This window comes from Thalassophryne amazonica, chromosome 22 (genome assembly GCF_902500255.1).
Source record: "Thalassophryne amazonica chromosome 22, fThaAma1.1, whole genome shotgun sequence".
In the NCBI taxonomy this organism is placed as follows: Eukaryota; Metazoa; Chordata; class Actinopteri; order Batrachoidiformes; family Batrachoididae; genus Thalassophryne; species Thalassophryne amazonica.
This window is the reverse complement of record NC_047124.1, coordinates 3,881,698-3,898,422: the sequence shown is the minus strand read 5'-3', so window position 1 is coordinate 3,898,422 and position 16,725 is coordinate 3,881,698. Positions and strand designations below refer to the sequence as shown.

The following is a 16,725-nucleotide window of genomic DNA, read 5'->3' as shown; positions in this document are numbered from 1 at the left end:
ACGGATATAAAATATCTTCGTAACTCATAAAAGAACTTTAAACCTTCTGAAGGAGAACAGCGACATTCCTCCAACTTTTACCCAAACGTCTTGTTAGCTGGTAAATGAAAGTGTCCAAGATGATATTCCAAGGCTGGAAACCGACGAGCAAACATTTACATCCAAAGCTCTGAAGTCTGCAGCAATTCGACAAAGTGGCTCAAACCTCTTATGCAACCAGTGACATAGTGTTCATTATTCCAGAGGTCCTGGACAAAGAGATCAAACCGCAGATGAGCTGTGATTCAAAGTCCACCAGAACAAATCCTGTTTTTGGCTCCATCTGAGGTTTGGTTTATATCAGAGGAGCTCGAAAGAGTCTTTGAACACTGAGATGTCTCACAGCTAACGACTAAAGCCCACCTGCAGTGCACTGCAATTTATTTCAGGTAGAAAGTGAACACATGCTTTGGGGGGGGCTTCTGGACCCTAACTCCTCTCCTCAGAATCAGTCCACCTCCATCCAATCACAAACCCAATTTAAAGGCAACAAAGGCTATGAAAACCTTTAACAACTAAATCACCACTTCGTGATCAGGTATCTGTTGGTGTCAATCCCACGTCTCAGGGCCTTCTGTAGAACCGTGATAACGAGCGAGTTCTGTACGGAGTCCACAGTAAGACAATGCACACACAATTACAAAAGCTTTTGTTTTATTCAACAGTATGGCCGAAGCAGATGGTCACCCCACAGAGTCCGGTGTGCTTCAGGTTTCTTCCTGTAATCAAAAAAAAAAAAATCTCAGGGGGAGGGGTCATGTGTGGCGCCTTGGTGTTATGTCGTTATCATATGTTGTGAGTTGGCGCTGAATTGAACTTGGGTCACAGTTTATGAACACTTTAATTTATGATGTTTATCTACCAACCTGGCAACATATCCACTTTGGAGAATAAACGTCAATCTTTTTTAACCCCCTTCTATTTTTTTTTTTTGCATTGTGCAATTTCTGCTTGTAAAATTTGCACTTATTATACAACCCTAATTTGAAAGTATTACTTGAATTGTTTTTGTTAAGATCTGTAAGATAAATCATTCATTCATTCATTCATTCATCTTCTACCGCTTAGTCCAATTAAGGGTCTTGGGGGGCTGGAGCCTATCCCAGCAGTCATAGGGTGCGAGGCGGGGTACACCCAGCACAGGACGCCAGTCTGTCGCAGGGCCACAAACAGACAAACAAACACAGACACACCCACACCTATGGACAATTTAAAGATTCCAATCCACCTAACCCGCATGTCTTTGGATGTGGGAGGAAACCGGAGCACCCGGAGGAAACCCACGCAAACAAATTCCTGAAATTAAAAGCAACTCTGAATTGCACCTCTCTTAGTGAACTAGATTATACAAACAAAATATACAAAATGAAAATGGCAACAAACTGACAACTTCATGGTGTTACTATGTAGCCCCGCCCCTTTCAGGTATCCAATTATTAATGGACCCAGGAGCCACTGGGAATAAGTCGCAGGTTACAGAGGGACAAAAGAGTCAAACCATACAAACAGTTCTGCCCCCTAGTGGTCACAGTGGAACTGCTGTGTTGGAATAATGACTTTTGGGTCTGTGATGTTCGAGTTTTCACGCCTGTGGGTTTATCAATCAATCAATCAATCAATTTTTTTTATATAGCGCCAAATCACAACAAACAGTTTATGTTGAATGCAGTGTAAAGAACAAAATACCACTATGAGCCTTTGATTATCAGCACACCACGAGAGGAGTGCAGCAAACAACACAGTGGTTGGTTAAAAAAGATTTCATGCTTCGAGCGTAACTCTGGGAAATGTAACTGAAATTAGCAGTCACATCAAAACTGTAAAGTCACAGTCGAAGTGGTTAAATGCAAATGATGAGTGAATGATTGAGGAGATCAAAACAATGCAGAAGATGAAAAATAAAAAATAAAAATAAAATCCAGCCTGTGGCAAATACGGGGGCGAGGAGGAGAAAGACGGAGACAAGTCGGGACAAAAAAAATCTTTAGAAGGAGTTTCATTATCTGAATCCTTCCTGAAGCTTTTGGAGAAGTTGTGAATAGCTGAAAAGAAGATCAGGAGACTTTTACTAGCTTGCATCCGCACACAGAAATCCAGCTTGAAGGGAAGATCATCTTTAGAATAATTTTATTCTTTCATTAAATCCCCCCAGATGCTGCTGAAGAATATTTGAATGAGAACAAACGCCGGCTGGCGGCGTTCAGCCTCAACGATGAAAAACTCCTTTGTCACAGGCTGCGGCTTCAGCACACACAGCGTGCACGGGTCAACGTGCACACGCAAGGCTTCAGCACACACAGCATGCACAGCTTCAGCACACACAGCCTGCACGGGTCAATGTGCACACGCAAGGCTTCAGCACACACAGCATGCACAGCTTCAGCACACACAGCGTGCACGGGCCGACGTGTACGCACAAGGCTTCAGCGCACACACAGCGTGCACGGGCCAACATGCACACGCAAGGCTTCAGCACACACAGCGTGCACAGCTTCAGCACAGACAGCGTGCACAGCTTCAGCACAGACAGCGTGCACAGGCTGACATGCACACGCAAGGCTTCAGCACACACAGCATGCACGGTCAACGTGCACACGCAAGGCTTCAGCACACACAGCGTGCACAGCTTCAGCACACACAGCATGCACAGGCCAACGTGCACACGCACGGCTTCAGCACACAGCGTGCACACGCCAACGTGCACACACACTGCTTCAGCACACACAGCATGCACACGCACAGCTTCAGCAGACACAGCGTGCACAGGCCAACATGCACACGCAAGGCTTCAGCACACAGCGTGCATGGGCCCACATGCACAGACAAGGCTTCAGCACACAGCGTGCACGGCTTCAGCACATACAGCGTGCATGGGCCGATGTGCGCATGCACGGCTTCAGCACACACAGCATGCACTGGCTGACGTACACATGCATGGCTTCAGCACACACAGCATGCACTGGCTGACGTACACGTGCATGGCTTCAGCACACAGAGCATGCACAGGCAAATGTGCACACGCACAGCTTCAGCAGACACAACATGCAGAGCTTCAGCACACTCAGGGTGCACGGGCTGATGTGACACACATAGCTTCAGCACACACAGCGTGCCGAGATGCATACTGTACATGCAGACAGGCACAGTTTCAGTATACACAGCGTGCACACACATGAATTCATCACACAACGTACAGGTGCTGACGTGCACAGCTTCAGTGCACACAACAAGCATGTCCTGATATGCACATATACATGCGCATGCTGACATGTACACACACAGTTGCATTACACACAACGTGCACGTACTGACATGCACAGCATTACACATTAGTGAGTTCTGCACCGTGCCGACGTGCACACGTACGGCTTCATTACACACGTGTGTGCACATGCTGACATGTATGGATTTATGTGATTTTTTTTCCCACACATAACAGGCGTGTGTGTGTGTGTGTGGGTGTGCCGGCGTGTTGTCAGCACAGTTTACATCACAACACAACATGCACATAAAGATATGCAGGAAGCCAGTGTTGATATGAAAGGCAGACACTTTATTTGTCTAGGTTCATGTCATGGGTCCGCCCCCTCTGCTGCCTTCCTCACTGTGACTCCAAGTTTGGGCTCTGCTGTGCAAACTTCGGTCAGTTCCCACAAGGCTCACAGAACCAGGGCTTAATTAGCGGCAGCTTTAATATTATGAGACCAGGCGTGTTTTTGATTATGTAAACCGTGTATGTAAATCTGATGCTGATCTGGATGTAGATCCAGATCGGGCATCCTGCTGGCTTTTGGACATATATGAAGCTACATCTTAAACCTTGGACCACTGAGCTCCGTCTCTGCTTGGAGATCTCTCAGATCTTTTGTGGGTCTTTCGGCTGTTCCTCGTTCCTCCACTATGTCACCAAGGTTCCAGTCCCGCCCACCTTCCCAAACAATACAGATAAAATCTCTTAGGCCGGCCCCGGCTACAGCCACAGCCTCCGGTCCACACTTCTAGAACATCTTAATCCAAGTAAATCCACAAACACGACGTATGTTACAGACAAAACTAACAGTAGGTATTGTCATTTGCTGTATGAGTTCTTAAAGTGCTACTATGTGTAAAATATTAAAGCCCGTCATGAATAGGGGAGCGTCCCTGTGGACACAGAGCTCTGAGGACAATAACTGTTTGTAGAGATCGTCGCTAAAGCCTTCAGACGGAGGATCCCTGCTGATGTCCACAAAAGCTTCAGAGAGCCTGCTCCGCCGCGGTTGCTCCCGCCTCCACTTCTTTTTCAAAGCACACATTCAAAAGAAACGAGTCGTAGTACACACAGTGAATCAAAAGGAATCAAAGGAATGAGGGGGACGGACGTCAGGATCAAATATTGACAATGCTCTAATGGATTTTTGTTGATGAAGCCACTACATTTGATTACACTTCTGAAACTTACCGTTGTGGTTTAGGTGTGTCCTACTGTGGTCAACAAGTGGAGTCTATTCCAGGTGTGTGCTTCAGCCTACACGTGTGTCCTATGACATTGTCCCAGTCCACCCAGCAGTAAGCGGATCCTGGCTTTGGCTGGAAAAGGAACCTGTGATGGACTGGCATCTCATCCAGGGGACATTGTGGACTCACTAATCCATTGCTACAGTCTCTGGAGATAAGCTCCAGTCCAAAGGACTTCAGGGTCTGTGGAGGTTTTACTCCATGCAGCTGTAACACTGGCATCACTCGCGTATGACGTCTGCCACCGTCATCTGATCTTAAACGCTGTGAAATGTAAATTTCAGTGTTTCATTGGTGCAACGTACTGCTTGGACAAAATATAAATCCAATGTTCTTCTGCTGGAGAGTCACAGTGCATGGGGAGGGGGGTTGTAGTGGCAGGTTGGTGGTGAAAGAACATATGAACACCAGGTCATAGGTGGGGTAGACAGGTAGGACACCCCCACATCAACACCACAAACAGGAAGGAGATGATGTAACTTTGAGACTCTGAAATCTTAAGAGATGCAACAGTCTCGTTTTTTTTCCATTGAGTGTGTAAATTATCCACGAGTAGCCTCATGTAGTCTGATCCTTTTTCCAAAGACAAACTATCAAGGACATAAAGTGGATTGTTGTAAACGGCATCCCTGAATGACCGGACTCAACAGGGGTCTTGTGACTCCTCTAGTCTTGATCCAGTCTGATGGTTCTGAGCACAAGGGAAGTCCTAGAGACACAAGGAACTCTCAAAGTAAAAGGCCAATGTAGAGTCAATGTAACATTTTTCTCTGGGCTCCATTACTTATCCCCCCCCCCCTCCCCTAAATGCTCTAAATGAGAATGGAATGTACGGTGCATCCAGAAACTATTCACAGTGCTTCACTTTTTCCACATTGTTATGTTACAGACTTATTTCATTTTCCAACATGGAGTAAATTCATTTTTTCCTCAAAATTCTAAACACAACACCGCATAATGACTGTTTTGTTTTGCAAATGAATAAAAAAAAAAAAAACTAAAACTAAAACAACAGCAACTAATAAATCACATGTACATAAATATTCACAGCCTTTGCCTTGAAGCTCAAAATTGAGCTCAGGTGCCTCCTGTTTCCACTGATAATCCTTGAGATGTTTCTACAACTTAACTGAGTCCACCTGGGGTAAATTCAGTTGATTGGACATGATTTCAAAAGAAACACACCTGTCTACATATAAGGTCCCACATTTGACAGTCACAGCACAAACCAAGCATTAAGTCAAAGGAATTGTCCTGTAGACCTCAGAGACAGGATTGTTTGGAGGCACAAATCTGGGGAAGGGAACAGAAACTGCTTTGAAGGTCCCAATGAGCACAGTGACCTCCATCCACTTCCTCCAGAAGTTCAGATCCACCAGGACTCTTCCTAGAGTTGGACGCCCGTCTAATCTGAGCGATCGGGGAGAAGGGCCTTAGTCAGGGAGGTGACCAAGAACCTGATGGTCACTCTGTCAGAGCTCCAGCATTCCTCTGTGGAGAAAGGACAACCTTCCAGAAGGACAACCATCTCTGCAGCAATCCACCAATCAGGCCTGTATGGTAGAGGGTCCACACAGAAGCCACTCCTTAGTAAAAGCACATGGCAGCCCATCTGGAGTTTGACAAAAGGCACCTGAAGGACTCTCAGACCAGGAGAAACAAAATTCTCTGGTCTGATGCGACAAAGATTGAACTTTTTGGTGAGAATGCCAGGCGTCATGTTTGGAGGAAGCTGGGCACCATGCCTACAGTGAAGCAATATGGACATGGGACCGTATGCGCCACATTGGGTTTGAACCCTCAGTGAGGTGACCGTGCTAACCGCCGCCTCGGATGAAATACTGAAACTCGACCTTTAAGAAGAAAATCAAGCTAAAGAAGACGGACATCTTCACCAACGTTCCTCCTTCTTCTTTGGTTTCATCCAGCAAACTGGAGCCACAAGAACAAGAACGAAACCAAAGATTTCCAGCACAAACTGTCAGAAACCAGCTGTCACACCCCCCCCCCACACCCCCCCACACCCCCCCCACACACACACACACACCCTGGCACTGGACAGAAACAATTCAGTCACACCACGTAAAGTTGCCACATCACCGTCTGGGATCTGCTCAACGTCTTTTCATCCGTTTACCCTTTCTGGAGTGTTCTTGTATTTTTCTTTCAGTGATCCTTGTTTCAAGCCTCATTCTTGCAGCCAATAATTCTTTCCTTCCTCCCATCATTTATCCTTCCTTTATTCCAACATCTGGATTTGTTCTTCATTCCTTCATCAATATCATCATCGTTAGTGAAGCTGACCATCGATATTTAATTTCACAATTAAATCCACATTAAGGGGAATTTGTTCTGACCTGCTCACTGATCAGACGTCGTCTCTGTTGACATCCACCTCCACACCTAAACAAACAAACAAACAAACACACACAGAGAAAAAAACACCATCAGCTCTGTGCAGAATCATTGCTAAGCACAATAAAGAAAACCAGGTTTTGTGATTTGATCTGAACCTGACACCACGTTGAGATGATGTAAAACCACAAATATCAAAGCAGCTGCTGATCAAAAAGAAACAAAAACAGCCGTACATCAAATAAACCTTCATTAAACAGAATATCCAGAAATGGAGTTCAAATTAAATTACTGAATCCAACCAAACACTTTGAGTGGATCCTCTTCATCAATGAAACCCAAGACAACTTAATCTGTGAAAAGTGCCAAATTTCTGCCTCCAATCAATGAAATTAAAGATCACAAACAACAAGAACAAAAATATGAAAATGATCCATTCAAGAATTAGAAAAAAAACAAAACAAAACAAACAAACAGTCTGTTATGACCAAAGATGAGTCCAAGTTCAAAAATCACTGAACAGCAAAAAAAAAATAAAAATAATGATGAATTCATTTGTGAAACAAGAAAAATACGTTTCAGTCACTTAAAGAGACGCAGCAGCACCTCAGCTTTAGAATCTACATGCACCTTCAGCCACACCTGCTCCTAATCTCCATCATGCATTTGGCTAAATGATGCAACAATCCCAGACATGTCCACCAGGTGGCAGACTGGTCTAAAGGCTCCTACATAAGCAAAATGAACATGTTTGTGAGTTAATCTGCATCAAGTTCAATTTCATCGGTTTATTTTCATTATATCACTTTTTAAATTGCGATTTACAAGAAATTGGCATTCATTATTTTTCCATTATCGTGCACTTTACGTCAGCCATATTCACGCTATTTCTGAAGATGAGGAATGAAATACACTTTTTTGTATTATTTTTGTGTGTTATTTGAAATGTGAAGTTATTTTTACTCATTCTACTTGTTTTCACAAACCCTGTTTTTAGCTCCACCTAGAAGTAAGTCCAGAGGCCCGCTGGTTTATCTTCATAATCCATAATAGTCTAATCTCCCTCAGGGAATGATGCCAGTCCATCATACGTTACTTCCCCAGCAGAGGGCGCTACTCAGAGCTGGATGGACTGGGACAATGCAGAGTACAGGGAGCGAGATAAGGAATCGAACCCAAGTTTACATATGGGTCATCCTGTCCCACTGAGCTACCTGGGCTGTAACCTGGTATGATCTGTATGCTGGATATTGCTGCATCCATCCACCGCACCGCACAACCCCCCTGGGTTCTGGATAGCAACCAGCCAGACAGACGTCAGTCCATCTCCTCCTCTGCAGCACGTGTTTGACATGACGACGATGATGATGATATTTCTGATGCCATCACTCTTCTTAAAGCTGGCTTGAGCTGAAGCTCATCTTAAACCAGCAGAACCCTCTCCGTCTGTGACCTTCTGTTGTGGTGACGCATCACTGGAGCAGACCTGGGGTCACCAACTCTGCACGTTTACCTTCTGCATCCACAGCTGATTCATCGAGTCTGGTGTTTCCTCGCTGCTGATTGGCTGAGCACAGCTGACTTAATTACTTAGCAGCGGGTGAAGCACAGAAAGCCGGAAAACCTGTGGGACGGGTCTCCAGAAGCAGGGTTCGTGACCTCTGGAGTTGAAGTAACCATCACGGAGAGACGTGCACAAACTGCTTCAGGACTCTTCTCTGCACGGACTGTGAGCGCCGAGACGTCTTATTGTGGATGGTGACCTTTAAGAAAACTGTATCTAAGAAAAATGTATCTGCTTGTTACGTGATTGAAGCAGTTCCTGCTCCGAGTGAACAGAATTTCCCATGGTGCCTCGTTCTTCGCCTTGAAACCAGAAGAAAAGCAGCTGGTGAGGCAAGATGGTGCGTTTGTGTGTGGTGAAGTTTGTCTGGCAGCACTTCTAAGCATGTGGAGGCCCTCGGTGGCATCCAGCAGAACGGCCCAGTCGGTGTAAAGTCTATCTCAAAGAACCATATGCCTGTAAACGGCACCGCGCCTCCATATGTTCCAACATCCAAACGTCCAGATGGCCACGCATCAGACGGCATGTTTCCTTCCTCTGTTAGGAGGCAAACCCGCAAAGACAATAAATATTCATCTTCTGGACTTTAGAATGCTCCAGACTGCACACTGGACAGCTACGGTCCAGTTATTACATTAGAAGAACAGTTGGGGGAAAAAAGAAGGTATTTATTTAAAAACAACAGAAGACGGCAAGAAAAAAGTAATTAACTCACAGATTAATGATCGTGTGCTGCCGCTAACATACTGCAACTATACAACAAGGTTTTGCAAACCTTCAGGTTCAATATTAATGCCACGAACCCTACGGTCACAATAGCTACAAATGAGGGCGACAAGCAGTTGGCGTTTGCCGCTTAATGGGCGTTCACGGGGCGTGGCTAGCTTGTAGTTGTGTGGCATTAATGTGCACAATGTTTAAGGACAAATTATGAAGGACGGACAAACCGACACCGTCACCATGAATTTTCACTTTGTGCTTCACGAAAGCAAAGTCTGATTTCTTTCAGTCAGACATCTTTCACGGTCACGTTCCACATCGCTAGTTAGCACACTAATATCTCCGTAAAATGTCTTATACATTAATTCAGGGGTGTTATCTGGCTATAAAAACAGTATTTTTAGATTTAGAAGTGTTTATTTTTCACTAACATTTACAAACTATGTGAGGAAAAATGACAAACATGATTAGATTTATGCAGAAATCTGAGCGTTTTCCACCATCTTGGCTTACTATGTTGTCGCGAGCAGCCAGCTGACATCATGCTAACTATTCACTCGGTTCGCTGTGTCGCGTCACTCAGCATTTGCAAATATTGGACTTCTCATCCATTTTGGCCACGCCTAGCTGGCGGCATAGTGACCATCGTCTCTCGTCACTGCAAAACGCCCGCTCTGATTGCAAATGAACGGCAAGCTGGCGCTTTGCCTCCGTCGCTTGTCGCTAATGCGAGCGTAGGGTAACGCCCAACTCATAGTACATTAATTTTCAGCAGTTGCACAGATTTTATTTTACAGCTTGTGATCCGGTGACCTCGGTGACACTGTTCCATAACGATCTGGGTTTGAGCTGCGCGCCTTTGTCCCCGTTACCTGGCTGATTAAACTGGGACACAAAGCAGAAATGTTCTGGTTGGCTTCAGTTCCATTATAACAAAAAGAGAGCGGTGTAATGTTTGGAGAAATGGGTCAACAGGAAGTACAGGACAAGCTTTTCTTCTTCTCTCTTACAGTGTGATTTGTGATGTTTTGGGACAGTGTTTACTGTGAGTGCACGCCGCATAACTTAAATCCACAGAGACACCGAAGCAACAGCCTCAACTTCCTGTCCCGATTACAAAACACACACACACACACACACACACACACACACACACACACACACACACACACACACACACACACACACCAGTAAAAAAAATAATTAAAAAAATATCATTCACACTTTAAGTTTGTCTTTTACTTAATTTATCAAGAAAAAAAAACAGATGTGATCTTCTTCTAATTTCTGTTTTATTTCAGTTTTGCTACAAAGACGATCCAGTTTAAACTACTTTCAAACAGCTACAATCGGTGTTTCAACCAATTATCTTTATTTGACTTTCAGCCAACAATAAATAAAATGTCTTAAAACATTTTTTGTACTAATTACAGTTTTAAAAATAATATTGGCTGTAAATGGTGTGAAAGTGTTCTATAAGACTGGACGGATTTAGAGGCGTTTAGGTGATATTTCTGCTTTATTTAAACACTTGTAAATAAAGTCAAAGTCCAACTGTCAAGCTTTTCTTTAGCTCCTCCCACACAGTGGACATAAAAAAAGTAGTTGCTTTCTGACATGTTAAGTTTATACATTACATTAAATATGAATTGATTCTTTGTAATAATAATATAATGATGATAATGTGCAGCCCCCCCCCCCCAGGAGAATTAACTCTCAGAAAAAAAGCAGCATTCATCATGGACAGTGTGTGTTTGCCGTCTTTGTCTCTGGATGTGGACGCCTTTGTTTTCACGTCTGTGCTGGCACACATCACCTGACCCACGGCGAGCGTGTGACAGACACGGACAGCGTGTTTACAGCTCGTATTGTTTTGGCGTAGAGGTCAGAGGGCGTCTCTGGCTGCAGTCTGGACCTGCTGTGTGTGCGTCTGCCGTCTGTCCCACGTGCTCCTGTCTACAGGTACTTAAAAAAAAAAAAAAAAAGAAACCACAAGGATGTCTCCAGTCGGGCTGCAATCAATGAATAACATAATTGGCAATTAGTCTCTGAATTAAAGGATTAATTGTTGAGTTTTTAAAATGAGGGAACAGAGTGACGACCCTCCAGGGACGCGATTCTAACCCGACTGAGTCGAGGAAAACAAACAACTGACCTCACCACCAGGTAAACACCTACACAGGTAGAAGAGGGAGGAGCCAATCAAGGGTCCAATCAAAGATCAAAGTCTAAATATTGTTTTGGAGTCTTTTACAGTCGAGAAAGAACAAAACTCTGGAATTCACTCCGTCCAGATGCACTCAAACATCACAGCAAAAACATCCACAAGGTAGACAGACACAAAAGAGACAAAAAAGACGCGCGCACAGGAAGTGAAAGATGCAGCACGTATGTGAGGGCGGGGCTTTAACAGAGACGCCATGTTGCTGAGGTCAGAACGACGCTGGCTGGCAGGGACCAACTGAAAGATGGAGGGGTGACTGAAGTTTTGAGCCTGACCCAGAAGAAGCAGGGCATGGGTCTCCATCTTTGGCATTCTGAGAAACCAACATTTCTCTAGAAGGTGTGAAGTTCTGACCCACTGGGTGCAATGTTGAGAAATGTTGGATCCAACAGACTTCCCACCAGATGCTTTCAGAGACACAAAGTCCGATTGTTCTGAATCATTTTGGGTTGTTAATAAAGACTTCTTCTCATTCATGTTTTTTAGGGCTGCTCACCTGCTGACGATCCTGCCAGGCCATTTAAATTAGCGAAGTGTTCTGAAATTTAAAAAAAGGAGAGTCCTAAAACTCCAATGTGAGAGTGCCTTAAATTAAATAACAGCTCATCTTGATTTCACTGCCGTTTCCTTGTCTTCATCCACACTTCACCTCCTCTAATGTTTCTTTGAAAACTCATTTCTAATGCTACAATAAGCAGCGTTATCTCAAAAGTGTGGTTAAAGATCCTTTATTTCCCTTGAGACGGTCGAATGAATCTGTTCCTTCTTCCCTTAATTCCACACGTCCACCACTGAGAGAAGATCAGTACGACCACGTCGGTCACTGACGGAGTCAAGTCCTTATTGAAGCAGTTTGTCAAATTCATGATTAAAAACAGGAGCTGGCTTAAAAACCGTCTGTGTCAGGAGACAACAGAATGACTGAAACAGCTTCAAACAGGTTTTAAAGTACACATCAACTCAGTTTACCATCTTTAATCATCTCTAAACCAACACGCAACGCCTTAAACCCATCACAACCGGAATAAATTACAGATCATGTCCAGTTGTGAACAGTTAAACATTAAAAAGGAAACGTTAAGTTTTAAAAGTTTAAAAGTTTTGAAGTATTTAAAACAGGCTTTAAACTAGATTAACCAGTCTCCTTAACTAGTGTGAGAGAGTTCTAAAGCAATAATTAAGAACTTTAAAACTGTTTCAAATATGAAATAAACATATCTGAACTGATTTGAACAAACTTCTAGAAATTATTTAAACTGCTTTTAAGATGCTTCAAAACTGGTTTGAATACTTTAGATATGCAGCTTTCACTGTTTTTAAACCCAACAGAAAAACACCCTTAAATTACTTTAATCCACTAAAATTAGAGATGACAACTAAACAACTAAAATTTAACTAATTCTAGGGATAACTAATTTGAACTGTTTTTAAAATATTTTACACCAAAAGCAACACAATGACTTAAATAGTTTACAACCCCTGGCAATAATTATGGAATCACCGGCCTCAGAGGATGTTCATTCAGTTGTTTAATTTTGTAGAAAAAAAAGCAGATCACAGACATGACACAAAACTAAAGTCATTTCAAATGGCAACTTTCTGGCTTTAAGAAACACTATAAGAAATCAGGAAAAATAATTGTGGCAGTCAGTAACGGTTACTTTTTTAGACCAAGCAGAGGGAAAAAAATATGGACTCACTCAATTCTGAGGAATAAATTATGGAATCACCCTGTAAATTTTCATCCCCAAAACTAACACCTGCATCATATCAGATCTGCTCGTTAGTCTGCATCTAAAAAGGAGTGATCACACCTTGGAAAGCTGTTGCACCAAGTGGACTGACATGAATCATGGCTCCAACACGAAAGATGTCAATTGAAACAAAGGAGAGGATTATCAAACTCTTAAAAGAGGGTAAATCATCACGCAATGTTGCAAAAGATGTTGGTTGTTCACAGTCAGCTGTGTCTAAACTCTGGACCAAATACAAACAACATGGGAAGGTTGTTAAAGGCAAACATACTGGTAGACCAAGGAAGACATCAAAGCGTCAAGACAGAAAACTTAAAGCAATATGTCTCAAAAATCGAAAATGCACAACAAAACAAATGAGCAACGAATGGGAGGAAACTGGAGTCAACGTCTGTGACCGAACTGTAAGAAACCGCCTAAAGGAAATGGGATTTACATACAAAAAAGCTAAACGAAAGCCATCATTAACACCTAAACAGAAAAAAACAAGGTTACAATGGGCTAAGGAAAAGCAATCGTGGACTGTGGATGACTGGATGAAAGTCATATTCAGTGATGAATCTCGAATCTGCACTGGGCAAGGTGATGATGCTGGAACTTTTGTTTGGTGCCGTTCCAATGAGATTTATAAAGATGACTGCCTGAAGAGAACATGTAAATTTCCACAGTCATTGATGATATGGGGCTGCATGTCAGGTAAAGGCACTGGGGAGATGGCTGTCATTACATCATCAATAAATGCACAAGTTTACGCTGATATTTTGGACACTTTTCTTATACCATCAATTGAAAGGATGTTTGGGGATGATGAAATCATTTCTCAAGATGATAATGCATCTTGCCATAGAGTGAAAACTGTGAAAACATTCCTTGCAAAAAGACACATAGGGTCAATGTCATGGCCTGCAAATAGTCCGGATCTTAATCCAATTGAAAATCTTTGGTGGAAGTTGAAGAAAAGGTCCATGACAAGGCTCCAACCTGCAAAGCTGATCTGGCAACAGCAATCAGAGAAAGTTGGTGCCAGATTGATTAAGAGTACTGTTTGTCACTCATTAAATCCATGCCTCAGAGATTGCAAGCTGTTATATAAGCCAGAGGTGGTGCAACAAAATACTAGTGATGTGTTGGAGCGTTCTTTAGTTTTTCATGATTCCATAATTTTTTCCTCAGAATTGAGTGAGTCCATATTTTTTTTCCCTCTGCTTGGTCTAAAAAAGTAACCATTAGTGAATGCCACAATTTTTTTTTCCTGATTTCTTATAGTGTTTCTTAAAGCCAGAAAGTTGCCATTTGAAATGACTTTAGTTTTGTGTCATGTCTGTGATCTGCTTTTTTTCTACTAAATTAAACAACTGAATGAACATCCTCTGAGGCCGGTGATTCCATCATTTTTGCCAGAGGTTGTACAAGTTAATGGTTTTAAAATAGTTTACATAAATATGCTGTTTTTAATCCCATAAATCCCACTGTATCCAAGTGCTTGCTCACAGGGGGTCGTTTTGACCGTTGGGGTTTTACATCATTATTGTATGGCTTTGCCTTACAATATAAAGCGCCTTGGGGCAACTGTTTGTTGTGATTTGGCGCTATATAAAAAAAAAAATTGATTGATTGATTGATAAAATGTCTTAAATTAGAGATAATCCTGTTTGGCTCATTTTTAAAATCCTCTACATCGACGATGACAGGATGATCTAAACTGCTTCAAACATGTTTTAAACCGTTTTAAACAGATAAACTGAAAATGATTTCAAACCAATTAAATTAGAGATAATCCTGTTTGAGTTGTTCTGAAAAACTTCTACACCAAATGACAACACAATGACTTAAACACTTGACAAGTACTTGATTAATCTTGATGACAGTTGATAGATTAATCTTTAACAGAGATGATGAGCTGTTGCGTGCAGGGATACGTGGAGATACAGACGCTTATTTTCACGGATCTCTAACGTCAAATTTGTCAGCAGGCCACAGACAACGTGAGAAATGTTTGGAGATAAAAATCAGGTCTCACACAGGCGCGGCGCCCTCCCTAAATCACCGCCATATATTTGTAGCGGTAAATACAACCAGCGACACCCTGAGCGCATCTGGCTGTAGAGCCTAATCGAGCAGAAATGGGATACAGAAGAAATGATCTCCCAAACACACAATCAGTCAAAGCAGCGGTGAAAATGTGAACTTCTCCCTCGCTGCAATAGAAAATGAAATGCCACGCCGGGCTAAGGACATAATGAAAAAGCTATTATCAGCCCGAGCTTTCATCAGCACCGCATTCAAGCATGTTCAATGCAAACTGATTCCCGCATCCCACACTGTACCCATCTCAATGCTGGGAAATCATAAAGGATCTGAGATGAGAGACAGATTGCTCTCTTCTCCGTGATGAAGTATGATGAGTACGTGCACAGGGCGCGCGATTTCACGAGCGACGCAGCAATTATCAACCCGACACTCAATTATTCAGCCACATTCAAGTTATTAGACAACTGCTGGACAGTTTCAGGGTTCAACACCAACGTTTGTCCAACTGTTCGAGACAAATTTTTAGTTTCAATGTAACAGATTCTTTATTTTGTCCACATCATTAAAACAAAGCTGGGTGATACAGACAGAACCATTTTCCTTCTCCTGTTTACGCCTCACGACAACAGGTCTTTCCGTTTGTCTTTCTTTGGGAATTTTCTGGAAGCTCCTCCAGTGGGCAAGAGTGGAAAAACACAAAAGATGCACATTTACCAAACTACTCATAAGGACTGTGTAGGCTCTCAGTTGTCCAGGTGGTTTCCATAGTAGAGAAGCTTGAATCTTCGACTGGACTGGGTTGCTTGACATGAGGACATTTCGCTTCAAATCACAGAAGCTTCCTCAGCTAAAATTCTTGCTCTGGTAGTCTGACTTCTGTCTTGACTCTTGTAGAGAAGAATAAACCAGAAGCCAACAAAAGCTGGAGTTTTTAACCTAACCAGACCCCTCCTACCGAGAGGCCGACTGCTATAGGCTAGTGACTAAACAATAGCTCTAATTAGCACCTATTGTGCACTCTCCTAATGATGGGATGGAAGCCTCCCCTGATGGCTCCCTTGACGACTCTCCTGATGACGTGAATGACTCATTACCATGAACAAAAGACTGCTTTGACCTGAGTACACCCCATTGTAAACAGGGGACAAAGCGTGTCTCAGACCCCCTCCCCGGTTAAGGCTGGGTTTCAACTGTTTTACAAAGAATGCTTCCTTGACACCTCTCTCAAACCATTTCTTCTCTCTGGCTAAGATTTTAACTTCCTTGTCCTCAAACGTGTGGTTAGTGTCCTTCAGGTGGAGATGAACTGCAGACTGAGGTCCACTGGCGACCTCTCTGCGGTGCTGGTATAGCCTCTTGTTTAAAGGTTGCTTAGTCTCACCTATGTAGTGTTCATTACAGTTTTCCTGACATCTGATATGATACACTACATTGCTCTGTTTGTAACTAGGGATCCTGTCCTTAGGGTGAACTAATTTCTGTCTCAAGGTGTTAACCAGTTTAAAGTAAACTGGGATTTTGTGCTGTCTGAAGATCCTCTG

The 16,725-nt window shown here is 43.0% G+C and overlaps 1 protein-coding gene across 3 annotated transcripts in view; it reads right to left on the bottom strand.

Annotated features, from left to right (window-relative positions):
- Positions 1 to 16,725, bottom strand: part of LOC117503934 (plexin-B2-like) — a 119,721-nt gene that overhangs the window by 62,601 nt on the left and 40,395 nt on the right. For all 3 annotated transcript variants that reach the window (XM_034163236.1, XM_034163237.1, XM_034163238.1), the window contains exon 3: positions 6,894 to 6,939. The gene's annotated coding sequence lies outside the window, so the exon portion shown is untranslated. The remainder of the gene's footprint in view (positions 1 to 6,893; positions 6,940 to 16,725) is intronic.